Below are 27,061 nucleotides of genomic sequence, written 5' to 3' on the forward strand. Positions count from 1 at the left end.
CCAGCATCTCTGGCAAAGTAGTATTCTCTCAGTACTGCACTGAAATATCAGCCTGGATTATATGCCTAATGATTTTAATTGTTGGAAAATTTAAAATATTAAACAGATGGTTATGACTTCTTCAATGGACTATTTTCCCTAAACATATCCATACTAACGTCTAGATAAAAGGACACCAGCTGCTTGAACTTCTCAGGTAATCATAAAAAGTGTATGTTATGCAGGTATGTTGTAAAATGCAGTTAAAGCAAGCATAATCAGTGCTTAAAGCATTACAACTGTCTATTTGTACCTCCGAACTGATTACAGTACAAAGCCAAACATTCATTCCCAACCAAACAATTCATATTTATTTCCACCCACAACTCTTTTGGTTAACCATCATTTTTTCAAGGTTCTGAAATAACACACCCTCAGTCACTTAAAAGGAAGGGAAGTTTATTTGGATTACTAAGTGCAAAAACAGATTTACCAGGCCACAGGTCATGAGTTAGCAATCGCTGCGTTAGGGAAAGACAGGACTTTATGTAACATTTATATAGAACTTCTCATGTCTTCAAATCACCTCAAGGAGACTTAAGCAAATAAATTACAGTTATCCTTTGGCTAGTTAATGCAGCAGTTTATCTGTTGTTAGTGTTGTTGGGTAAGGGATGAACATTAGCCATTTCACCAGCAGACCTCCCTGCTCTTCTTCAGATAGTGCATGGGATCTTTTACTTTACCTGAGCAGGCAGAAAGGGCTTCAGTTTAAGATCACTTTTGAAAGATCGCATTCCAACTGTACTGCACTGATGTGCCAGCCTTGAATATGGGGTGGAAATTCCTTGCCATTTTCAGTGCACACATGAATCTGAAAATTATTTTAGGCAGGTAAGTTGTTGGTGGTTGTTTCCGTGAAGTCACCATCATCATTATTTTTTTCCTACCATGGCACTCATTGTAATGGTGGATCTGCAGGAAAGGAGCACAGAAACTAAGAATGGGTGAGACTACCTTCCTTGAGATTATTGAGTCAGAGAAGGGAATGGAAGGTTACAGCTGTCTTGTGCTTAACAGAGGCAAGAAGATGACAGTGTAGGCACTCTGCCAGTAACCTGGCAATGGCAACATTCTGCCAGCCCTGCCATCTCCTTTGGCAAATGCTGAGTGTCTCCTCATGATCGCCATGGCTTTCTCCTCAAAGGGCTGAAGTATTTAAGCTTGGGAAAGAGCCCTCAGTTGGCTAGCCTGTGGTGAGTAGAGTGTGACAGTTTGTTCTGGAAGAGGCTGATTAAATGAGTAAAGCTAACAGGAGGAGTGCCATCCACCCCACTGCCCCCCACCCCCCACACCCCAGGCAACAGGAGTGATATATTTGGGTGACTTTGTGACACACCAACCCAGAAGTATGTTCCTCCTGCCTTTAATCTCCTCCAAGAGGAACATACAAAGGATCAATTCCTGAATCTAAGAAGGTTCGGAAAATTATGACTTAATGCATCTTCAATATCCTCACCTATTTCTTTTAATACTCTGTGGTGCAGGATATCTTTAAATCCCATTAATTTCTCCATTTCCATTTTTAAAAACTTAAATTAAATCCCTTCCTTTAACTTAGCTTTAGGTTCCTTTGTACTGCTGATATTTTATCGTTTCTCTCTGTTCATGGATACAAAGTATTCATGTCACAAGGCTGTCATTTCTTATCTATTATAGTCCTCTCGCATCTATCATTAATGGGCCAACATTTCTTTTTATCACTCTCTTTCTCTTAATATATTTACGAAAACTTTTGCAGTTAGCTTTGATATCATTAGCTAGTTTATTTCTGATTTCCTTTATGCACCTTTTGTTAACTCTTTTGTATCCCTTTATTCTCCCAGTCTGCTGGATTTCTTCCTTTTTGTGCATTTGTAAGTCTTTTCTTTTAGCTTGATGCTGTCTCTTATCCCGTTTATTAGCCATGGTTGCTTAACTACATAAGTGGAGCCTTTGCCTTTTATGAGTATTTACAGGTTTTGCGCTATACCAAACACTTTCTGGAGTACTTTCTATTGTTGGTCTGCAGGTTTACCCATTAGCAGTTCAACTCCGTTTACTGGGATCAGTTCATTGCTCATCCTTTCGATGCCAGCCTTACTTGAATTAAAACCTTGGTTTGTAACTCTCCTTTCTCTGTCTCAAACTGAATACCAAAATTCAGATCATGGTCACTATTTGTAAAATGTTCCCTTACCCTCAGATTATTAATTAATTCTGGATCTGGAGCACGGAATGTGTGAATTTCTGCTGCATTATTCTCTGGCTTGGTACCATGCCCTGTTGTCGCCTTCTTGGTGTTGATGTTTTAAGACTTCCTGAAAAACAAGTTAGAAATATTAATCAATCATGCAGTGAAGTTATGTGACTGTTCTTTCTTACCTCATCTTATGCTGTTCCCCCGATCAGTTTCATCCTCCCAAGAAGCATTCCATCTCCAGTCTTCAAACTAACTTTCCAAAGTTTCATTATTCATATCTACTTATTATCAATTATTTATGCCCAAAGCTGTTTGTAATGCCTGTCAACAATGTTGTATATTGATGTCACGATATTCTATGTTGTTGGTAATATAGTTATAGGGTCCTTCACAAAGGTCTTGGAGTGTCTGGCTGGCTAAACATCAACTCTTTATTTACATTCTATTTACACTCTCCATGAGGATCTCTAGCTAGCACTTCGAATGGTGCTTTTAGCTCCTTCCAAGCCTACTGCCCATGTGACTATTACCACATCATCACTACAGTGGGAGGGGTTACTCTCACTGTCTCAACCATTAACCCTTTCAGACACTTATACGACAAACAAGCTATTCATAATGGCTATTCAATACAACCATTCTAATTCCTTATCAGACGATTGAACCACGGAGTTATTCAGTAAAGTAATTTCTATTTTACTTTCACACACTAGTTAACATTCACATTTCAGTAAACATTTTACTTAAGCAAGGTTTCTGAAAATCCTACAACAGCTTTGAAGTGTGGTTATAAATGCAAAATACTGCAGATGCTGAAAGTCTGAAATAAAAACAAGAAATGCTGGAAATACTCAGCAGGTCTGACAGCATCTGTGGAGAGAGAAGCAGGGTTAACGTTTCAGGTCAGTGACCCTTGTTTTTATTTGAAGTATTGTTATTTGTTTTAAGTACCTATCCAGCTGCTTTCCCACTATTGCAGAGGCCTCGTCTAAACATGGCTCCTTTCCAAGATAGCTACAGCTGTCATCATCGTGGAATAATCATTCTACTGGTTTATTTCTAAAGAAAGGAACCCTTAAGCAGTTTTCAGTAAAATTAAACTTGCAACACTAACCTATTTTTTTTTACCTATTTCAAGCTGTTTTATATATATATATAAAACACATTAGGCATATTGTTAATATCTAACAGACTCCCCACATTGAGAGGGAAAAACTTCATTTGACCTTTCACTTTTGACCTTCTAAGCATGCGAGTTCCAGGTATTGATTCGGCAGATCAGTCGTTAGGCAGTAAAATGTAATCCCTGCTCACTATCGACTGGGCTTGGCACTCACCAGCTGTATCCCACTTCACTCAACATTCCTTATTCTTTTGCGGGAGTGCTGCTAATTCTAAACTATTGGTATGTTGTAAGTATATATTTTTCAAACAATAGATCATGCATGGACTTAAAAGATTCTTCACCTCTCCCTTTACCTGCATCCTTCTTGTGGTTAGTTCTTGCTATGCATTATATCTCCTTAGCCCTCAGTTGTCCCAATCCAAATTCTATATCTCCAAACTTTAATTTTTCTCCCTCTGACCAATACCAGTGTGTGTCTATCTACCCGATTATTTTAAAGTCACTTTCTCTATGGAGTACGTGTCAATGCCTTGATGATTTAAAATGTCTCAATCTGCTGGCCACATTAAACATTTCATGTTGTGCTGTTTTCAAGTAACTGAGCAGGTCTGGGACTTGTTCTTCAGTGTAAAATCACCATGCATTTCAGCATGTTAGTTGCTTCAAATGTAACAAATCACATCCGCACATTTAAACCAGTATTAATACATTTTGTTTGTCTTCTTTATTTTAGATAACCTTTTATTTTTCAAAGATAACCTGTCATATTATGTTTAGTTTAGAGATACAGCACTGAAACAGGCCCTTCGGCCCACCGAGTCTGTGCCGACCATCAACCACCCATTTATACTAATCCTACACTAATCCCATATTCCTACCACAATCCTCACCTGTCCCTATATTCCCCTACCACCTACCCAAACTAGGGGCAATTTATAATGGCCAATTTACCTATCAACCTGCAAGTCTTTTGGCATATGGGAGGAAACCGGAGCACCCGGAGGAAACCCACGCAGACACAGGGAGAACTTGCAAACTCCACAAAGGCAGTACCCAGAATTGAACCTGGGTCGCTGGAGCTGTGAGGCTGCGGTGCTAATCACTGCGTCACTGTGCCGCCCATAACTGATATTTTATCATTTCAAAATTTCCCTAAATTAAAATAGCAGTGTTGTTGGGTTGACAGCTTTTGGCAATGATCAAGTTTATTTTTCCCCAAAAGAAACTTTATTTCTTGATACACAGATTACTTTCCACCAGTTTCTTCTCATGAAAATTTGATCACCGCTTTAAATTACAGGTAAAATTTCCCTTCTTGAGTGCTGAAACAGGAACTCATATCAATTTATTTTATCAATTCCAATCCCAGAAACAATGATGTCCAGGCTTGGTGATTTTACATGGTGTTTTTACATTCGACACAAAAGTGCTCACAATTGGTTTGGAGGTAGCTTCCATTTTACCCCTTCTCAAGCCCTTTGTGTCAGAAGATATCAAATGATCCAAATGGGTTTAAAGCTAAGTCACTGAAAGGAAAAGCCTTTAGTGTAAATCGTTATCATGCTGTGACATTTTATGTCTGCAGATAAGTTCTTAAATTTGTAAAACTGCTGAATCTCTAGCTGCCCTATCAGTATTCACTCAGACCTGAAAATCGTGGTCACCTATTTAAAAGAAAAAATTACAAAGAATCCATTGTGGCTCTGGTTAAGAGCCTAAAGGGTTAATTTTTCCAATCATATCTATCAATTTAGAAACTTAAAATTTAATAATGCCCAATATATAAGAATTTGTAGAAACTTAAAATTGAATAATGTCCTATATATGCATAAATTCACATTCAGCAATGCAAAGGTAGTGTGGTGAAGAAAAGAAAAATCAGCAGTCGGTGGAAAGGGTTAACTTCTCTGCTTGTTTGCAAGCGGGCAGATTGAGACATTCCCTGATGCATGCAATTGTGTTACTTCGGGTAATTTTCTTTTTAAAAATGAACTTTCCCAATTGAAAAGAACCAAACACCATTTTTCTTTTCCCCCCAAATCTTGTTACTTTTTAAAACTTGCACAAATTTTATCCTTCAAAATTAAAACAACAGAAATCATTAGTAACCTTATCAACTTCAAAGGAAAACATTCTCATTAGCGAAGACAGCATTCTAGATTAAATTCCAACTGTTTCCAAACTTATTTTTCAATCTCTGATGTTTGTTACCTAACCTCATTTGGAAAATCTATAATTAAGACCATGTATCTTTAATTTAAAGCTTGTAAAGCAATAGCAGTTTTTTTTAAAACTCTAGCCCAATTAAAGCAAAGTGTTTTGGAAAGTTCAAATTGAACTTCTGCCCGACATCCAAGCAAACATAACTTCAAGGCTGAAGCTAATGTTTTGTTAAGACAAATTCTTTAGAGTTTTTCACAGTTGTACAAGTAAATTTTGGCCAAAATAAATCCACACCAGCATCTTCAACTTAAAATATTTTTTAAATCTCAATTCTGGGTGCATAACTTTAAATTGAAATGAACAGACTCAACAATCACATTCACACTTTTATACTTTCATGTAACTTAGAAATATTGATTCCTGCAATGGGTTATGAACTCACAATGCCAAAATTTTCATGATATTCCCAGGTCTTGAGCATGAGGAAAATTTAGAGTTGCAACTGGTTCAAAACTAAAAACATGACTTAAATTTCTCACAAGAATACACACATGTGTACATACATAGAGAACACAAGTAATGAACATAAACAGAACATGCCAATATACTACTAGCATTAAAGACAATACTACAAATGGATAAATGACTTCTGGCTCTATGCACAGAAGATGGGTAGCACTACAATCAAAGCAATCAATCGCACAGTTTGCAAAGACAGGCGTCAGACAAAAGAAACACAATAACTTACTTTCACTCAGTAATTTTCATGTTTCATTTTTCTCAGCACTTTTCTCAGCATTTACTATCAGCCTAATTATTTTAATTATTTTTATTATGCCTTTTGAACTGTTGTCTCAATAGTTCATGTTGGTCACCTGACTCTCTGTTGTTTCGCCTCATCTGCTGGATTCCCAGAGCTTTTGCTGCAGCCAGCAGCATTCAGATTAAAACACCATTTCTGGTTTCTAAGTTCTGATGTTCTTTTGCCCTCTCTATTTCAGCTAACTAGCTCTTAACCCTTCTGGTATGCTTCTTCCTTAAGTGTAATTTTTTCGCATGTACCCAGGATGTTACATCACCCCAGACTTCAGAATAAGTTTTCCTGTCATCCTGTATCAGTCCAATCACTTCGTGGGCCACCGGGACCCCTAACTTCTCCTCAAGACTGTTAGCGACTTCTTTCCTAAAAAAACACTCCTGCCATTTGTTTTTGGTTTCTGTGATGAAACACTCCTGCTGTAACCCATAAGCCATGAGGTTTCCTACCCATTTGCAACACCTGGTGCCTCATTGTGTTTTTAGACCGAATCCATCTTAAACTCGTTTTAACAACAACAATTAGTTCGCAGTTTGCCCCACTTTGGGCGCCAACTTGTAATAAGCCTGAATTTAAATAGGGTTAGCTGCAACCAATATGGTGAATATGTTAGAGTCATAGAGTTTGACAGCACAGAAACAGGCCCTTCAGCCCAACGCGCCTGTGCCGACCATCAAGCACCCATCCTAATCCCATTTCCCGCACTTGGCCCGTAGCCTTGTATGTTATGGCATTTCAAGTGCTCATCTAAATATTTCTTGAATTTCTTGAATTTCTTGAGAGGAATTAAGAGGGCTAAAAGGGGTCATGAAATATCTTTAGCAAACAGGGTTAAGGAAAATCCCAAAGCCTTTTATTCATATATAAGGAGAAAGAGGGTAACTAGAGAAAGGATTGGCCCACTAAAGGACAAAGGAGGAATGTTATGCTTGGACTCAGAGAAAATGGGTGAGATTCTAAACGAGTACTTTGCATCGGTATTCACCGAGGAGAGGGACATGACGGATGTTGAGGTTAGGAACAGATGTTTGATTACTCTAGGTCAAGTCGGCATAAGGAGGGAGGAAGTGTTGGGTATTCTAAAGGGCATTAAGGTGGACAAGTCCCCAGGTCCGGATGGGATCTATCCCAGGTTACTGAGGGAAGCGAGAGAGGAAATAGCTGGGGCCTTAACAGATATCTTTGCAGCATCCTTAAACACGGGTGAGGTCCCGGAGGACTGGAGAATAGCTAATGTTGTCCCCTTGTTTAAGAAGGGTAGCAGGGATAATCCAGGTAATTATAGACCGGTGAGCCTGACGTCAGTGGTAGGGAAGCTGCTGGAGAAGATACTGAGGGATAGGATCTATTCCCATTTGGAAGAAAATGGGCTCATCAGTGATAGGCAACATGGTTTTGTGCAGGGAAGGTCATGTCTTACCAACTTAATAGAATTCTTTGAGGAAGTGACAAAGTTGATTGATGAGGGAAGGGCTGTCGATGTCATATACATGGACTTCAGTAAGGCGTTTGATAAGGTTCCCCATGGCAGGCTGATGGAGAAAGTGAAGGCGCTTGGGGTCCAAGGTGTACTAGCTAGATGGATAAAGAACTGGCTGGGCAACAGGAGACAGAGAGTAGCAGTGGAAGGGAGTTTCTCAAAATGGAGACGTGTGACCAGTGGTGTTCCACAGGGATCCGTGCTGGGACCACTGTTGTTTGTGATATACATTAATGATTTGGAGGAAAGTATAGGTGGACTGATTAGCAAGTTTGCAGACGACACTAAGATTGGTGGAGTAGCAGATAGTGAAGGGGACTGTCAGAGAATACAGCAGAATATAGATAGATTAGAGAGTTGGGCAGAGAAATGGCAGATGGAGTTCAATCAGGGCAAATGCGAGGTGATGCATTTTGGAAGATCCAATTCAAGAGTGAACTATACAGTAAATGGAAAAGTCCTGGGGAAAATTGATGTCCAGAGAGATTTGGGTGTTCAGGTCCACTGTTCCCTGAAGGTGGCAACGCAGGTAAATAGAGTGGTCAAGAAGGCATACGGCATGCTTTCCTTCATCGGACGGGGCATTGAGTACAAGAGTTGGCAGGTCATGTTACAGTTGTATAGGACTTTGGTTCGGCCACATTTGGAATACTGCGTACAGTTCTGGTCGCCACATTATCAAAAGGATGTGGATGCTTTGGAGAGGGTGCAGAGGAGGTTCACCAAGATGTTGCCTGGTATGGAGGGCGCTAGCTATGAAGAGAGGTTGAGTAGATTAGGATTATTTTCATTAGAAAGACGGAGGTTGAGGGGGGACCTGATTGAGGTGTACAAAATCATGAGAGGTATAGACAGGGTGGACAGCAAGAGGCTTTTTCCCAGAGTGGGGGTTTCAATTACTAGAGGACACGAGTTCAAAGTGAAAGGGGAAATGTTTAGGGGGGATATGCGTGGAAAGTTCTTTACGCAGAGGGTGGTGGGCACCTGGAACGCGTTGCCAGCGGAGGTGGTAGACGTGGGCACGATGGAGTCTTTTAAGATGTATCTAGACAGATACATGAATGGGCAGGAAGAAAAGAGATACAGAACCTTAGAAAATAGGCGAAATGTTTAGAGAGAGGATCTGGATCGGCGCAGGCTTGGAGGGCCGAAGGGCCTGTTCCTGTGCTGTAATTATCTTTGTTCTTTGTTCTCTTTGTTGTGAGTGTTCCTGCCTCTACCACCCCTTCAGGCAGTGTGTTCCTGATTCCAACCACCCTCTGGGTGAAAAAATTCCTCCTCAACTCCCCTCTAAACCTCCCGCCCCTTACCTTAAATCTATGCTCCTTAGTTATTGACCTCTCCGCGAAGGGAAAAAGTTTCTTTCTATCTAACCTATCAATGCCCCTCATAATTTTGTATACCTCAATCTGGTCCCCCCTCAGCCTTCTCTTCTCTAAAGAAAGCAACCCCAGCCTATTTAGTCTGTCTTCATAACTGAAATGCTCCAGCCCAGGCAACATCCTGGTGAATCTCCTCTGCACCCCTTCCATTGCAATCACATCCTTCCTATAGTGTGGCGACCAGAACTGTACACAGTACTCCAACTGTGGCCTAACCAGCGTTTTATACAGCTCCATCATAACCTCCCTGCTCTTATATTCTATGCCTCAGCTAATAAAGGCAAGTATCCCGTATGCCTTCCTAACCACCTTATCTACCTGTGCTGCTGCCTTCAGTGATCTATGGACAAGCACCCCAAGGTCCCTCTGACCCTCTGTACTCCCTAGGGTCCTACCATCCATTTTATATTCCATTGCCTTGTTAGACCTCCCAAAGTGCATCACCTCACACTTCTCAGGATTAAATTCCATTTGCCACTGCTCCGCCCATCTTACCAGCCCATCTATATCGTCCTGTAACCTAAGGCTTTCCTCCTCACTATTTACGACACCACCAATTTTTGTGTCATCTGCGAATTTAATGATCATACCTCCTACATTCACGTCTAAATCATTAATGTACACTACAAACAGTAAGTGTCCCAGCACCGATCCCTGCGGTACACCACTGGTCACAGGCCTCCATTCACAAAAACAACCCTCTACCATCACCCTCTGCCTCCTTCCACGAAGCCAATTTTGAATCTAATTTGCCAAATTACCCTGGATCCCATGGGCTCTTACTTTCTTAACCAATCTCCCATGCCGGATGTTATCAAAAGCCTTACTGAAGTTCATGTAGACTACATCAACTGCTTTACCATCATCTACACCTCTAGTCACCTGCTCGAAAAATTCAATCAAGTTAGTTAGACACGATCTCCCCCTGACAAAGCCATGCTGACTATCCCTGATTAATCCCTGCCTCTCCAAGTGGAGATTAATCCTGTCTCTCAGAATCTTTTCTAATAATTTCCCTACCACTGATGTTAGACTCACCAGCCTGTAATTTATCCCTGCTACCCTTCTTGAATAATGGTACCACATTCGCTGTCCTCCAGTTTAAGTTGTTAATTTCTAACAGTAAGAAAATTTAGATAATTAATCTTTGTGGAACAACCCAAAGAAGGAAATACCACAACTTGAAACTTTCACGAATGAAGTCAAAATTTTCAACGGAAGTCATTGGAGGATTTTTTTTGGGGGTGGGGTTGGCAGGGCAGGTAATATTTGGCTATGGGTTCATTAAACCAAATCAAACTACTTCAAACAGGTATTTCCCAATAACGTACAAATAGATTATTGCATCCTACAGTATTACTTCCATTAACCCAACAGTTGAAATAAAAGAAACAAAGTGAAAAAAATCCTATTGGACAAAATAGGTGATTTGAAGCTAACCTGTGGGGTGGGAAACAGGCAGTTTAGGGTCCCCTGGCTGTTTTACTGCCTGATTTTACTCTCCATTGAAGTTTGTTGGACAGGGTGTAAAGTGTGTGGTCAACATGAGTACAGCTATTTCCTATCCCGCAAGTTAGATTTAAAAAAAAACAAATCTCTAAAGCATGAAGTTCAAGGGTAGGTTATCTGTTGCTATCACTACCACTGCAGTATCCCAGTGAACAAATAGAAGCTCGAGCCCAATTAATAGGTTTCCAGATAGTTTTGGAAAACCGTAGTTTTTTTTTAATGTTCTATCAAATGATTCAAGGCACACTCTTTCAAAAGAACGAGTGGTCCAAGATCAAAAAATGTTGACATTTTGGGGCGGTTGGACACAGACCCACACTGCCCACCCCCACAACCCCCTCTCCCTGCCCCCAACCCCTTTCCTGCCTATGCTCTTGGTGCATCATATAATCTAACAGGGGCGGCACAGTGGCGCAGTGGTTAGCACCACAGCCTCACAGCTCCAGAGATTCGGGTTCAATTCTGGGTACTGCCTGTGTGGAGTTTGCAAGTTCTCCATGTGCCTGCGTGGGTTTTCTCCGGGTGCTCCGGTTTCCTCCCACAAGCCAAAAGACTTGCAGGTTGGTCGGTAAATTGGCCATTATAAATTGCCAATAGTATAGGTAGGTGGTAGGGAAATATAGGGGCAGGTGGGGATGTGGTTGGAATATGGGATTAGTCTTCTTCTTCTTTGGCCTCCTTGTCTCGAGAGACAATGGGTAAGCACCTGGAGGTGGTCAGTGGTGTCAGTCGCTGCGAGGCAACTATGAAGTGACCTCTCCATGGCGCATGCCTGGGCGAATGTATGGAGGTTGAGAGTTGCCCAAGCGTCAAAACCCCCCTCTTGGCCTTTCTGGTGGGGTCCAAAGGAGTGCAGAGCACGACGTTTGGCACCAGTATGGCTGCAGGAACTGCCGGAAACATGCCAAAGGTGACACATGACCGCCTACGGATTAGTGTAGGATTAGTATAAATGGGTGGTTGATGGTCGGCACAGACTCAGTGGGCCGAAGGGCCTGTTTCAGTGCTGTATCTCTAATCTAAACTAAACTAAACTAAACAGAAGGAGGTCACTTGGCCCATCACTCCTGTACTGCCTTTTTGAAAGAACTATCCAATTGGTCCCACTCCCCTGCCTGAAAATCTTTACTTTTGATATCTCCGATTCCCTTTAAAAAGTTACCATTGAGTCTGCTTCCACCACCTTTTCAGGCACTGCATTCCAGATCACAACAACTCACTGTGGAAAAAAAAAATTCTCCTCATTTCCTCTCTGGTTCTTTCATCAATTATCTGAAGTCATAGCGTCATTTACGGCATAGAAGGAGGTTATTCGGCCCATCCAGTCTGTCCCACTCCCTCGCTCGATCCCCGTAGCCTTGCAAGTTTATTTCCTTCAAGTGCCCATCCAATTCCTTTTGAAGTCATTGATTGTCTCCGCTTCCACCACCCTTGTGGGCAGCGAGTTCTAGGGCATTAACACTCACTGCATTAAAAATGCTTCCTCGCATTCCCCCGGCATCTCTTGCGTAAAACCCTAAATCTGTGTTCCCTAGTCCTTGTACGATCAGTTAATGGGAATAGTTTTTCCTTGTCTAACTTATCTAAGCCTGTATCAATTCTCCCCTCAATCTCCTTTGCTCCAGAGAAAACAACCCGAGTTTTTCCAAAATCTTGTAACTAAAATCCACCATTCCTGGAACTATTCTAGTAAGTCTCCTCTGCACCTTCTCTTGGACCCTCACATCTTTCCTAAAGTGTGGTGACCAGAACTGGACACAATAATCTAGTTGGTGCCTAACCAGAGCTTTATAAAGCCTCCATTTATGAAGCCCAAGATCCCATATCCTTTGCTAACCACTCTCTCAATATGTCCTGACACCTTCAAAGATCTATGCACATGCACCTAAAGGTGTTCCTTCACAATCTTTAGAGCTGTTCCATTAACTCTACATTACCTCACCCTACTCCTTCTGCAAAAATGCATCACCTCACACTTATCTGCATTAAATTCCATCTGCCAATCCTCACTGTTTGCAACTCTTCCAAGTTTGGTGTCATCGGTACATTTTGCAATTCTACTTTGTATTCCAAGAGCCAAATCATTTATATATGCAAAAAAAGCAGTGGTCCCAGCAGTGACCCTTGGGAAACACCACCGTATACCATCTTCCAGTCTCAAAAAAACAACCATTTACCATGACTTGCTTTTTTCTATCCTTGAGCCAATTTTTAAAATCCAATTAGACACTGAACCCTCCTATTCCGTAAACGTCAATTTTGTTAACCAGCCTTTTATTTGGAACTTTGTCAAATGTTTTCTTAAAATCCTGGTAGCCACCTTGCAGGCTCGGTGGGGCCCTCCTGATTGGCCAACTTGTGCCCAACAGAAGGCACCCACCCCCAAAAGCCCCAACTGCCCGCACTGAAATAAAGATCCCCCCACACCCCCTTGCCTCATTGCGGTTCATTGTCCCCAGCAAGGCCCGAAAACTTAGCTCACTTCTAGGGCCAACGGCCACAATCCTGCTGAAGCTGGGTGCAGTCACAACAGAGTCCACTGCTCCCAGTGGTGTTGCTGGGACTAAGAGCTGCCAGCCCGCTGATTCGCCAGCATTTCTTGGAGATGGGACTTCGTGCCTCAGAGAGGTGGAAGTCCCGCCCAAGACCAATTAAGGGCCTGGGGAGCGTAAAATGCTGGCGTGGTTCCCCAAGGCTGTTGGAGGTGAACTTGCCCCAACTTTTTGGCCAGTGGGTGGGGCTTCCTGCCCAATGTAAAATTCCAGCCATTGTACTTGGTCTGGTTCTCACTTGAAGAATTCACCTGACATGCATCATGCATCCTCTTTTTTTTTCATCATAATCTCTATCTCCCTCGTCATCCCCCCCACCCACCGCCCCAGCCGATGAATCAGTGCTTCTCCATGTTGAACACCAATTGGAAGAAGCACTGAGTGTAGTAATGGTACATAATGTACTCTGGGTGGGAGACTTCAATGTCTATCACCAAGAGTGACTCGGTAGCACCACTACTGACCGAGCTGGCCAAGTCCTAAAGGACATAGCTGCTAGACTGGGTCTGTGACAGGTGGTGAGGGAACCAACAAGAGGAAAAACCTACTTGACCTTGTCCTCACCCATCTACCTGTCACAGATCCATCTGTCCATGATAGTATCGGTAAGAGTGACCACCGCACAATCCTTCTGGAGACGAAATCCCATCTTCACATTGAAGGTACCCACCATCGTGTTGTGTGGCACTATCACTGTGCTAAATGGGATAGATTTCAAACAGAAATAGCAACTCAAAACTGGGCATCCATGAGGCGCTGCGGGCCATCAGCAGCAGCAGAATTGTATTCAACATAATCTGTAACCTCATGGCCCAGCATATCCCCGCACTCTACCAGTACCATCGAGCTGGGGGACCAACCCTGGTTCAATGAAGAGTGTAGGAGGGCATGCTAGGAGCAGCACCAAGCATACATCAAAATGAGGTGTCAGCCTGGTGAAGCTACAACTCAGGACTACTTGTATGCCAAACAGCGCAAGCAGCATGCGATAGACAGAGCTAAGCGATCCCACAACCAATGGATCAGATCTAAGCTTTGCAATCCTGCCACATCCAGTTGTGAATGGTGGTGGACAATTAGGCAACTGACAGGAGGAGGAAGTTCCACAAATATCCCCATCCTCAACGATGGGGGAGCCCAGCACATCAGTGCAAAAGACAAGGCTGAAGCATTTGCATCCATCTTCAGCCAGAAGTGTCGATCCATCTCGACCTCCACCTGAGATTTCCAGCATCACAGATTCCAGTCTTCAGCCAATCCGATTCACTCCACGTGATATTTTGAAATGGCTGAAGGCGCTGGATACTGGAAAGGCTAGGGGCCCTGACAACATTCCGGCAATAGTACTGAAGACTTGTGCTCTAGAACTAGCCCTGCCCCTAGACAAACTGTTCCAGTACAGCTACAACACTGGCATCTACCTGACAATGTGGAAAATTGCCCAGGCACTTCCTGTGCAGAAAAAGCAGGACAAATCCAACCTGGCCAATTACCACCCTATTAGTCTACTCCTGATCATCAGCAAAGTGATGGAAGGGGTCGTCGACAGTGCGATCAAGCGTCATTTGCTCAGCAATAACCTGCTCACTGATGCTCAGTTTGGGTTCTGCCAGGGCCACTCAACTCCTGACCTCATTACAGCCTTGGTTCAAATATGGACAAAAGAGCTGAACTCCAGAGGTGAAGTGAGAGTGACTGCCCTTGACATCAAGGCAGCATTTGACTGAGTATGGCATCAAGGAGTCCTAGTAAAGCTGGAGTCAATGGGAATCAAGGGGAAAACTCTCTGCTGGTTGGAGTCATACTGAGCACAAAGGAAAATGATTGTGGTTGTTGGAGGTCAATTGTCTCAGTCTCAGAACATCAGTGCAGGAGTTCCTCAGGGCAGTGTCATAGGTGCAACCATCTTCAGCTGCTTCATCAATGACCTTCCCTCCACCATAAGGTCAGAAGTGGGGATATTTGCTGATGATTGCACAATGTTCAGCATTACCACGGACTGGGTAGCTCAGTTGGCTAGATGACTAGCGTGTGGTTCAGAACAACATCAACAACACGGGTTCAATTTCTGTTCTGGTCTGAGGAAGACAATGGGAAACCACCTCATATACTCTCTTCCCTAGTCACGTTCATCTCTGCTGGTGGAGGAAAAAGATCAGAGAACCTGTTCTCGGGCAGCACACGGCGCTGTGTACAATATAAACTTATCTTCCAGGAGAGGAGCAGACCTGCGGGAGGAACACAGAGTGGGGAGCAGTTAAATAAAGCCTGAAGATCATGGCCTATAGCACTTACCTTCTGGGAGAGGAGTGGACCTGCGGGAGGAACACTGAGCAGGGAGCAGTTAAATAACGCCCAAGGATCGTGGCCTACAGCACTTACCTTCTGGGAGAGCAGTGGACAGGAGTTCAGGCACACATGAGTTTGAAAAAAAAAAGCGAACAGTGACATCACAGGATTTGTTGGTGAGCAGCTGCTGTTAGGGAGTATCAGTGAATAGCTGGGTTTCAGCATCTCAACAACTGGCGAACTAAAAACGAGTAAAAAATTAAGCATTAATATCAAGGAATAAGTGAGTAGCTGTTGAGTATTATCTTCTTTGAGTAAAGCTTTATTTTAACTAGTGAACTGTATTGATTTGTAGTGGGATTTATCAGTACCAGTAAGGTTTTATTAATAGTTCTAAGGTGTTTTAGTATTGATAACATTTCTTTTTTTAGCAGTAACAAAGGGTCAACTAATATATAAAGGGATGGCAAGGGTGCTTTAACTTTGAGAGTGCATGTCCTGTGCTATGTGGGAGATCCAGGATGCTTCCCATATCATGGATAACCATTTGTGCAGGAAGTGCTGTCAATTGCAGCAGCTTGAGCTCTGGGTTTTTGAACTTGAGCGGCAGCTGGCGACACTGTGGTGCATTCATGAGGATGAGAGCTACGTGGATAGCATGTTTATAGATGTGGCCACCCTACAGCTTAAGAGTATGCGGGGAGAGAGGGAATGAGTGACCGCCAGGCAGTCAAAAAGAATCAGGCAGGTAGTGCAGGAGACCCCTGAGTGCATTTCACTCTCCAACAGGTATTCAGTTCTGAATAATGATAAGAGTGATGGTTCACCTGGGGAGTGCAGCCAAAGCCAAGTCCATGGCACCACGGGTGGCTCAGCTGCACAGTGGGGTACAAGGAAGGCTGGAAGAGCCATAGTGATAGGTGATTCTATAGTCAGGGGAACAGACAGGCATTTCAGTGGCTGCAGACGTGAATCCAGGATGATGTGTTGCCTCCTGGTGCCAGGGTCAAGGATGTCACTGAGCGGCTGCAGAGCATCTTGAAGGGGGAGGGTGAACAGCCAGCAGTCGTGGTCCACATTGGAACCAACGACATGGGTAGAAAGAGATATATGGTCCTGCAGTCAGAATTCAGGGAGTTAGGTAAGAAATTAGCAAGCATGACCTCAAAAGTAGTAATCTCCAGATTACTCCCAGTGCCACACGCAAGTGAGTATAGAAATAGAAGGATAAGACAAATGAATGTGTGCCTGGAAAAATGGTGCAGGAGGGAGGGCTTTAGATTCCTGGGACATTGGGACTAGCTCTGGGGGAGATAGGCTGTACAGGCCGGACACCTGAACAGATCTAGGACTGAGTTCCTTGCGGGTCGTTTTGCTAGTGCTGTTGGGGAGGGTTTAAAACTAGTTTGGGGCAGGGGGTTGGGGACCTGAGGGGAGACTCAGTTGGGACAAAATCAGAAATGAAAATGGAAGACAGAAAATTAATGGATGACAGAGGAAACAAAGGTTAGAAAATTTCTAAAAAGAGTTTGGCAGTGCTCAAGGGTATCTATTTCAATGCAAGGAGTATAGCAAATAAAGTAGATGAGCTGAAGGCACAGATAGACACGTGGCAGTATGATATCAAATCTATTACAGAAATGGCTTAAGGAGGGAAAAGAATGGCAGCTCAACCTCCCTGGTTACAGGGTTTTGAGATGCGATAGGGAGGGGGATAAGAAAGGAGGGGGAGTGGCAATTTTGTCAAATTATTACAGCTGTGAGGAGGGATGATATGTTGGAAGGTTCGTCAAATGAGGCCATATGGATTGAGTTGAGGAAAAAAATTGGGGCAATCACACTGCTGGGAATATACTATAGACCCCCAAACAATCAGAGGGAGATATAAGAGCAGGTATGTAGGAAAATCTCTGAGAAGTGCAAGAACAATAGGGAAGTAATAGTAGGGGATTTTAACTACCCCAATATTAACTGGGATAGACTTAGTGTGAAAGGAATTGAGGGAGCAGAATTCTTGAAGTGCATTCAGGAGAACATTTTTGGCCAGTATGTAGCAAGTCCAACAAGAGATGGCGCAATTTTAGACTTAGTTTTAGGAAATTAAGACTGGCAGGTGGAAGGAGTGGCAGTGGAAGAACATTTTGGTAGTAGTGATCATAATTCAATCAGTTTTAACATAATTATGGAAAAGGACAAGTATAGAACAGGAGTTAGAGTTCTCAATTGGAAACAGATAAATCAGTGTCAGAACAGTGGGAGGCATTCAAAGGGGATATTCAAGGGGTTCAGAGTAAGTATGTTCCCACAAAGAAAAAGGGTGGGACATTCAAATCTAGAGCACCATGGATGTCAAGGAGCTTACAGGGTAAAATAAGGCAGAAAAGGAAAGCTTATGTCCGACACCGAGAACTCAATACTACAGAAAGCTGAGAGGAGTATAGAAAGTGGAGGGGTGAAATCACAAAGGAAATTAGGAAAGCTAAGAGAGAGCATGAAAGAATATTGGCAAGCAAAATCAAGGTGAACCCAAAGATGTTTTATCAATACATTAACAGTGAGAGGATAACTAAGAAAATAGTTGGACCCATAAAAGACTAAAACGATAACCTATGCGTAGGGTGGAAGATGTTGATATTGTTTTGAATGAATACTTTGCCACTGTCTTCACAATAGAGAGGAACAATGCAGATATTGTAGTTAAGGAAGAGGGGTGTAAAGTTCTTCCAAGGTACAAAAACCCCAAATGTAAAGGCAGTCCACCATGGATAACGAAGGAAGTTAAGGATTGTATAAGATTAAAAGAAAAGGCCCATAAAGTTGCCAGAAACAGTAGTAAACCTGAGGATTGGGAGGATTTTAGAATACAGCAAAGGAGGACGAGGAAACTGATAAAGAAAGGGAGAATAGAATATGAATGTAAGGTAGCACAAAATATAAAAACGGACTGTAAAAGCTTCTGCAGGTACATAAAAAGGAAAAGTTTGGCTAAGACAAATGTGGGTCCATTACAGACAGAGTCAGGATAATTTATAATGGAAAATAGAGAAATGGCAGAGAAGCTAAATGATTACTTTGTGCCTGTCTTCACTGAGGAAGATACAAGAAATCTCCCAGAGTTAGCGATCCAAGGAATTAGGGAGAATGAGGAATTGAAGGAAATTAGTATTAGTAAGAAGGTTGTATTGGAGAAATTAATGGGGCTGAAGGTTGATAAGTCCCCAGGACCTGATATTCTACATCCCAGAGTGTTGAAAGAGGTAGCCATGGAGATAATGGGTGCATTGGTGATCATCTTCCAAAACGCTATAGATTCTAGAGCAGTTCCTGCAGATTGGAAGGTCGCAAATGTCACCCAACTATTTAAGAAGGGAGGGAGAGAGAAAATGGGAAACTACAGACCTGTCAGCCTTAAATCAGTCATTGGTAAAATGCTAGAATCTATTCTGAAGGATGTGATAAATGGACACTTGGATAATAATGATCTGATTGCACATAGTCAACATGGATTTATGAATAGGAAATCATGTTTGACGAACCCATTGGAGTTTTCTGAGGGTGTTAATAACAGAATTGATAAAGGGGAGTTGGTGGATGTGGTATATTTTGATTTTCAGAAGGCTTTTGATAAAGTCCCCCACAGGAGGTTGGTTAGCAAAATTAAAGCATATGGGATTGGAGGTAATATATTGGCATGGATTGGTTAACAGGCAGAAAGCAGAGCGTAGGGATAAATGGGTCATTTTCGTGTTGGCAGGCTGTGACTAGTGGGGTACCGCAGGGATCAGTGCTTGGGCCCTGCTTTTTGTGGTATACATTAATGATTTGGATGTAAATGTAAGGGGCATGATCAAGAACTTTGCAGATGACACAAAGATTGGCCGTGTGGTAGATAGTGAGGAGGATAGCTGTAGGCTGCAGGAAGATATTGATGGTCTGGTCAGATGGGCAGTAAAGTGGCAAATGGAATTCGGAGAACCCAGAGAAGTGTGAGGTGATGCATTTGGGGAGGTCAAACAAGGCAAAGGAATAAACGATTAATGGGAAAATACTGAGAAGTGTAGAGGAAGTGAGGGAACTTGGAGGGAATGTCCACAGACCCTGAAGGTAGCAGGACAGGTCCATATGGTGGTTAAGAAGACATATGGAATCATTTCCTTTATTAGCTGAGGTATAGAATATAGGAGCAGGGAGGTTATGCTGGAACTGCATAAAACATTGATTAGGCCACAACTTGAGTACTGTATACAGTTCTGGTCACTTCATTACAGAAAGGATGTAATTGCACTAGAGGAATTTTACGAGGATGTTGCCAGGACTGGAAAAATGCAGCAATGAGGAAAGATTGGATAGGCTGGGGTTGTTCTCCTGGGAACAGAGAAGGCTGAGGGGAGATCTGATTGAAATGTACAAAATTTTGAGGGTCCTGGGTAGAGTGGAGGTGAAAGGTCTATTCACCTTAGCAGAGAGGTCAGTGACAAGGGGGCATAGATTTAAATTAATTAGTAGAAAGGTTAGAGGAGAGATGAGGAAATTTTTTTCCACGCAGAGGGTGGTGGGGGTCTGGAATTCACTGCCTGAAAGGGGAGTTGAGGCAGAAACCCTCAACTCATTCAAAAGGAGTCTGGATATGCACCTCAAGTGCCATAATCTGCAGGGCTACAGATCAAATACTGGAAGGTGGGCTTAGACTGGGCGGATCATTTTTCAGCCAGCACAGACACGATGGGCCAAGTGGCCTCTTTCTGTGCCATATACATGCTATGATTCGCAACTCCTCATATACTGAAGCAGGCCATGTCCATAGGCAGCAAGACCTGGACAACATCCAGGCTTGGGCTGATAAGTGGCAAGTAACATTTGTGCCACACAAATGCCAGGTAATGACCATCTCAAACAAGAGAGAATCTAACCATCTCCCTTTGACGTTCAATGGCATTACCATCGCTGAATCCCCCACCACCAACATCCTGGGGATTACCATTGACCAGAAACTGAACTGGAGTAGCCATATAAATCCTGTGGCTACAAGAACAGGTCAGAGGCTAGGAATCCTGCAGCGAGTAATTCACCTCCTGACTCCCCAATGCCTGTCCACCATCTACAAGGCACAAGTTAGGAGTGTGATGGAATACTTTCCACTTGCCTGGATGGGTGCAGCTCCAAAAACACTCAAGAAGCTCCACACACTCCAGGACAAAGCAGCCTGCTTGAGTGGCACCCTATCCACCACCTTCAGCATTCACTCCCTACATCACAGTGGTAGCAGTGTTTACCATATACAAGATGCACTGCAGCATTTCACCAAGGCTCCTTCAACAGCACCTTCCAAACTCACAACCACTACCACCTAGAAGGACAAAGGGCAGCAGATGTGTGGGAACACCACCACCTGCAAGTTCCCCTGCAAGTCACTCACCATCCTGACTTGGATCTATATCACCATTCCTTACTGTCACTGGGTCAAAATCCTGGAACTCCCTTCCTAACAGCAACGTTGGTGTGTCTACACCTCAAGGACTGCTCCGGTTCAAGAAGGCACCACCTTCTCCAGTGCAATTAGGAATGGGCGATAAATACTGGCCTAGCCAGCGACGCCCACATCCCACGAACGAATGATAAACTGCTCCATTGCACTTTTTCTTCTCCCTTTCACCAATATTGACTCATGCTTGAGCATGGTTCCACCTTCTGGTCTCTCATCCAACTGGTCATTTGACCGTGGGGAGCACCATAGCTGGAGCCTTATGCTGTCCTTACTCAGTGTCAAAACACACATATTTTACAGCAGAGACCATTGCAGAGTAAATGGGGTAAATTCTGGCCCTTTTTGTTTAGTTCAGTGCCAAGGAAGGAAAGAAGGAAGGAATTAACTTAATTGTATTTATTTTGCAGGCCTAGCTGAGATCAGAAAATTTAGCCCCATGCAACCTGGGAGTGGAACCTTGACTGGGTCCAGAATTGGAACTTTCCAGTCCCGGTAACACATGATTTTGAAATCCTCCACAGAAATAGGAATGTTCAAGAATAATTTTTGTAGTTGCCAGCAGCTAAGGAGTACCAATTTGACCTTTCAACTACCAGGTAAGCTGGTCAGATCGCTCCGACCATTGAAAGGTGAAAATTGTTTCAGGGCCCTAATATGACATAGGATGCCGATTTAAGTATTTTCATAAGTGCTTGGTACCTGTGTCGAGCCCTGTAGGCCTTAGGTGGCAAGTGAGTGATTGGTGTTCTTTTAAACTTCTGATTTCCTACCACCCCATTCACTTAATCCACATAGTATAACCTATGAAACAAGTTGTATGAAACATTGCTTGCTTTGCATCTAACTGTGAGAAGGTTCTTAAGACGTGTTTGACGGTTTATCAGTTTTAAAAGCCTGACTATGTAGGCATAAATAACAAGATATTTCCCTGCAATACCCTTCAAATTCAAACACCATACTTCAATGTTATTTGCTGTATTCTGGTCCGCATCCAACTATATAGCGTTACGTAGGCAGTCAACCTTATAGAAACATAGTTTCTGTCTCAATTTCATCATTTGCAAACCCGCATTTGATGAACAATGCCTCTTGCAATCTACCAGATGAATGGCAGAGTTGAAAAGTTACCATTGATGAATAAACTCTTCTCTTCATCAGAATATGTCCTTTTCAGTTGAGCAAATTCCTTTGTTATGTTCCTACGGGTATTACTTTTCGCTGTTCACCCAATCAGTCCTTCCAGCTGTCCTCATAAAATGCTGCCCACTGAGACCTTTGTACATCGAGTCCTTGCCTTCAGCAATGTCTATCTTAGTATCAATGTATAGGGAATACCTTCCCCCTCTCTCTCTCTATCCAGTCTATTAGCCTTTCAATGCATGGCTGGCCTGCTCTGATCTTTATCTTCAGGCTCTGTACATGAGAAGAATAGTTTCTGCTTGTGGTATTGAAAGAGAAGCATTTATATCCTTTACCATTGAACAACCTGTCATTCCCTTTCTACACTTGAGTTAGAAATCTGCAATCTGACATGTCTAATTTAAACAAGTCAAATTAAAGGAAAATAAGAGTGTATTAGTGAAATTTATAAGATTTCTAATCTGATTTTAAACTTTGCTGCCAGTTTCCTCTCTGCCATCCTTTCCTGGAGATTTGAATTCCTTGCTGGGTTGGGGGAGGTTCATCAGGCTGTTCCACTGTGTGGGTCTTCACAGCTAAATCTGATCCCATACGCATTTAGCCTCCACTTCCAGCAGTGTTGCAATCTGGATTAAAAAAATGGAAATGGGAAAAGCTAGAAATGCTCAACATGTCAGGCAGCATCTGTGGAAGAACAGAACAGACTGTTCAGGCCTTCAGGCTCTTCCTCAGGTCAGATTTTCAGTATCTGTAGCACTTTGTTTTTCATCTGGATTGTGAACCCTGACCAATTTTCCCTTTCCTAATCCTCAGGCACGGAGATCAATCCTGGAAACCTTGATGCTGCCATAACTGAGACCAGATAACATAGTACAGGCTGGGGATCAAACCTAGGACCTTTCTGGTCTATGTGGATCAGCAGCTCACTGGCTAACATAAATACAAATTTAAATCTGTTTTTTTAGCATGGGGAATGGTCAGCAACTTTTTTGTTTGAATATCTGTTTATTTTCTTCTTCATCATTGGCTAAAGCTTTGTCTTTTCAACCTTTCTTATTGGCTATTTCCTACTTTTGTGACTCACCAATTATATTGCACAAACAGCAAGACCTTTCTGTCTATAATTATATTTCAACAGAATTTTTTTCTTCACGATGCAATTCCTCAATCACATAATTTGCACAAAAAATTCAATAGTTTGTTTCTTCTCCTTAAGCCTAGCTACAATTTTCCCTATCCCATCTGCCAACTCCTTCAACAGTATCAGCTGTGACTCAGCTGGTCGTGCTCTTGCTTATGTGTTAGAGGCTGTGGGTTCAAATGCCACTTCAGGACTTGAGTACAAAAATGTAGGCTGATGTTCCAGTGTAGTACTAAGGGAATGTAGTGCTGTTGAAAGTACTGCATCTCAGATAAGATGTTTAAGCTGAGAGGCCCCATCTGCGCTCTCAAGTAGATGGTGCTATTTTAAAGAAGAGCAGGGGGTTATCTCTGGTGTCCTGGCTAATGCTTATCCCTCAATCATCACAAAAATTATCTTGTCATGTTGCTGTTTGTGGGAGCTTACTGTATGCAAATTGGCTGCTGCATTTCCTATATTACAACAGTGATGACACTTCAAAAGTACTTCATTGGCTGTGAAGAGCTTTGGGATGTTCTGAGGCTGTGAAAGGTACTATATAAATGCAAGTCTTTCTTTTTTTTGACAACGCCACATGCAAAATCAACAATCTAATCCCTAAATACACCCCATTGCAAAAGCGCAAAGCTCACCACAAGCAGTATCAACAGAATCAAAGGAACCTCAATCTTGCTGGTTTAAATGCTGGCCCCAAATTCATCCAGTCACCACATATGAATCATAGAATGATACAGCACAGAAGACAGCCATTCGGGCCATTGTGTTCTTTGTAAAAGCAATATAAAAGACCCACTTGTCTGCTCTTTCCCCATAGCGCTGTAGGTTTGCTCCCCTTCAAGTATTTATCCAATTCCCTTTTGAAAGTTATTATTGAATCTGCTTCCACCACCCTTCCAAGCAGTGCATTCCAGATCATAACAACTTGCTGTGTAGAAAAATATTTCTTCATGTCACCTCTGGCTCTTTTGCTAATTACCTTAAATCTGTGCTCTCTGGCTACTCACCCTTCTGGTACTGGAAACAGTTTTTCTTTATTTACTCTTTCAAAACCCATCATGATTTTGTACACCTCTATCAAATCTCCCCTTAATCTTTACTCTAAGTAGAGCAACCCCAATATCTCTCCATGTAACTGAAGTCTTTCATCCCTGGTACCATTCAACTAACATGTCACTGCATCCTCTTTAAGGCTTGAACATCCTTTTTAAAGTGTGGTGCTCAGAATTGGTCACAATAGTCCAACTGGGACTGGAATCAATATTTTATAACAGTTTAGTATAACTTCCTTGCTTTTGTACAATATGCCTCTATTAATAAATAGAAAAATTAAAAAAAAAATCATTCTCAACTTGTCCTGTCACCTTTCCTTTAAGGGATGAGCTCTAACTTTGTTCTCTACTGTGTTATTAAGCAAACATTTATCATAAGCTAACCGGGAGCTTGATTTAAAGTAACAGGATGCACTTCCTATGCACATGGTTATCCAGGACACATGAAACATCCTAGAGTTCCCACATGACACAGGAATTGCAGACAACAGTTCTCAGATGTTAAATCATTTTACTTAAAAGTCTACCTTTTATAAATGCTTTAGTATCCCCTTAAATCCTATTAGTTATTTATGAATACCGGATATTTATTGAATGCAATTTGGAACCGTTTAATGCTTTGTTAAATTTAATTTTATCCTCTCAGATCTAATGAATTATTCAGGTTATTTGCCCCTTGGTAACACCTCCTTCCCACTCTCACCAAATATCTGTCTACCCTTTTTAGCAACTCACTACATTTAGCAATTCACCAAGCTTCATGCTAAAGTTCTCTGCTTTGACCAGACAAATAAACAAAGCCTTCATAAGACAATGGATAGACCTCAAGAGAGATAATGAGCTGAATGTTTTGTTTTGAAAACGGGGGTCCCGGCAGCAGTCCGGAAGGTTGGGGGAGACCCCATCTTGGCCCTCTGTCAGACCCCCATTACAATTCCACAGCGGGAAGACAATTAACTGCCTGCCATCAAGGACCTTGTCACTTTAAGGGATGAGCTGCCTTCAAGAGATGCCAACCAATCAAAAGGCAGGCAACTCCGCAGTACCAGTGGCGCTACTGGGAGCAGAAGGCCTTGTTGTACCGAGGACATTGGACACCCTGGGAGAGGTAAATGGTTGGAATCGCCAGGGCCATTCAGGCAATCCCTGGCAACGGGGTGGGGGCAGGGGTTGGTGAGGTTGGGGGGTTGTCTTCCCAGGGGTGGGGGGGGTTGGCAGCAATCACTACAGGGGGGGGTCTCTGGGGGCGCTGGATCCCTCCCAGAGGTGGGACACCCCTGACCCTGCTAGGAGGCCGCAATGGTGGGCCCCTCTGTCCTGCCTCCTCCATTAATTTGAGATGGAGTCTGGAAGAGACCATTTAAGGGCCTCAATTAGTCTCGGGCAGGAAGGCCATCCTTGACCTTCCTCGCGCCAGAATAAATTGAAAGGCATCGAGAAGGTGACGGGCACCCCGCACCACCACCCACCCCCCCCCCCCCCCCCCCCCGCCTCCTGACACAATTATATGGGCCTCTCCATGCCGCCTCCATTTCTGTAACTAGGGGGCCCATAAAAATCAGCTGATTGGATCAAACTCGAGATGATAGATAGATTTCGCGAGACAATGGTTGGACTTTGAGAAATGATGGATTCACTGTGAGAGAGAGACAATGGAAATATGTCAGGAGAGATGATGGATAGACTGCATGATAAAAGATAGATGGAGCATGAGAGATGATGGACTGACCTCACGAGAGATGAGAGATAGGTTTCCCATCGAATCAATAGGATAAATTACCAACTGTATTTTAAAGTGGCGTTTATAATGTTGCTAATGCCACAGGTAATAAAATAGGTGAGATAGAGTAGAAGTTCCCCTTTCATTTCCTCTAATTCCAATGCACCCCTCCATATGTGCATGAAGCTAATTGTTGCTTTCATGCTGCTGTTTCTATGATTCTATGGCCAGCTATGCACTTGCAATGACGACATGATGTATCTGTGCCAGTGCATACAAAGTACTGTTACAGTTTGAGAGGACATCAATAGTACCTCAGTATGCATGGCTCATTTCAATAATACTCGCTAAAATCTACTTTCAGACTAAGTTCAATTGGCCCAAGTGAGATTCAAGTCACTATAGTAGTTAGGTCACAGTCTAGGTGCATGGATTGAGTTTTACCATAAATTTGTTGCCCCGTTCACGTAATTAACAGAATACTTTAGGACCAAAGTATAAAAGCACAAGGCTGCAAAGATTAAAGAATAAAAGGAATAAAGAAAGAACTTGCATTTATGCGGCACCTTTCACTTTGCAAATCCTAAGTGGATCGTGGTTGAATTGTGTAACTAATCAACAACAGTGAAATACTGGCTGGGATTCCTCCCAGCAGGTCAGGATATATGCTCATCCCTTCAATATGCAGCAACTTCAACATAGTTTTCTGGGTCAATGTTCATCTAGTGTTCAGCGCTGCTGCAGGAATGCTGCTGTCAACATCAGAAGAGCTGGCTGGGCAGCTTAAGAGGCTGTGGCACCCACAGATTGACACATCGGCTGCCTTGTAGCCCTCAGCAGAGAGCAAGGCCCACACAGCAAGGCAATAGGGCCAAAAATAGAAGGAGAGGACAGTGCTACAGGGTCCTCATTTTCCATGGGGCCACGTCAGGGCTGTTAACACCACATCCCAAGGCTTGGCCTTACCTTCCCCATGGCAGCCCTGGG

The 27,061-nt window shown here is 42.8% G+C and overlaps 1 long non-coding RNA gene across 2 annotated transcripts; it reads left to right on the forward strand.

Moving 5' to 3' along the window:
* The first annotated feature begins 3,549 nt into the window (after positions 1–3,549).
* On the forward strand, positions 3,550–24,605 carry LOC137384984 (uncharacterized). Of its 2 annotated transcripts, none has more exons than XR_010977711.1 (3): positions 3,550–3,626; positions 21,432–21,620; positions 22,978–24,605. It is a non-coding gene; the product is annotated as an uncharacterized lncRNA (long non-coding RNA). The 2 variants fall into 2 exon arrangements; XR_010977712.1 differs by having other exon boundaries at positions 21,432–21,516.
* Positions 24,606–27,061: the final 2,456 nt, after the last annotated feature.

Source organism: Heterodontus francisci, chromosome 27, assembly GCF_036365525.1.
Source record: "Heterodontus francisci isolate sHetFra1 chromosome 27, sHetFra1.hap1, whole genome shotgun sequence".
NCBI classification, from domain to species: Eukaryota; Metazoa; Chordata; class Chondrichthyes; order Heterodontiformes; family Heterodontidae; genus Heterodontus; species Heterodontus francisci.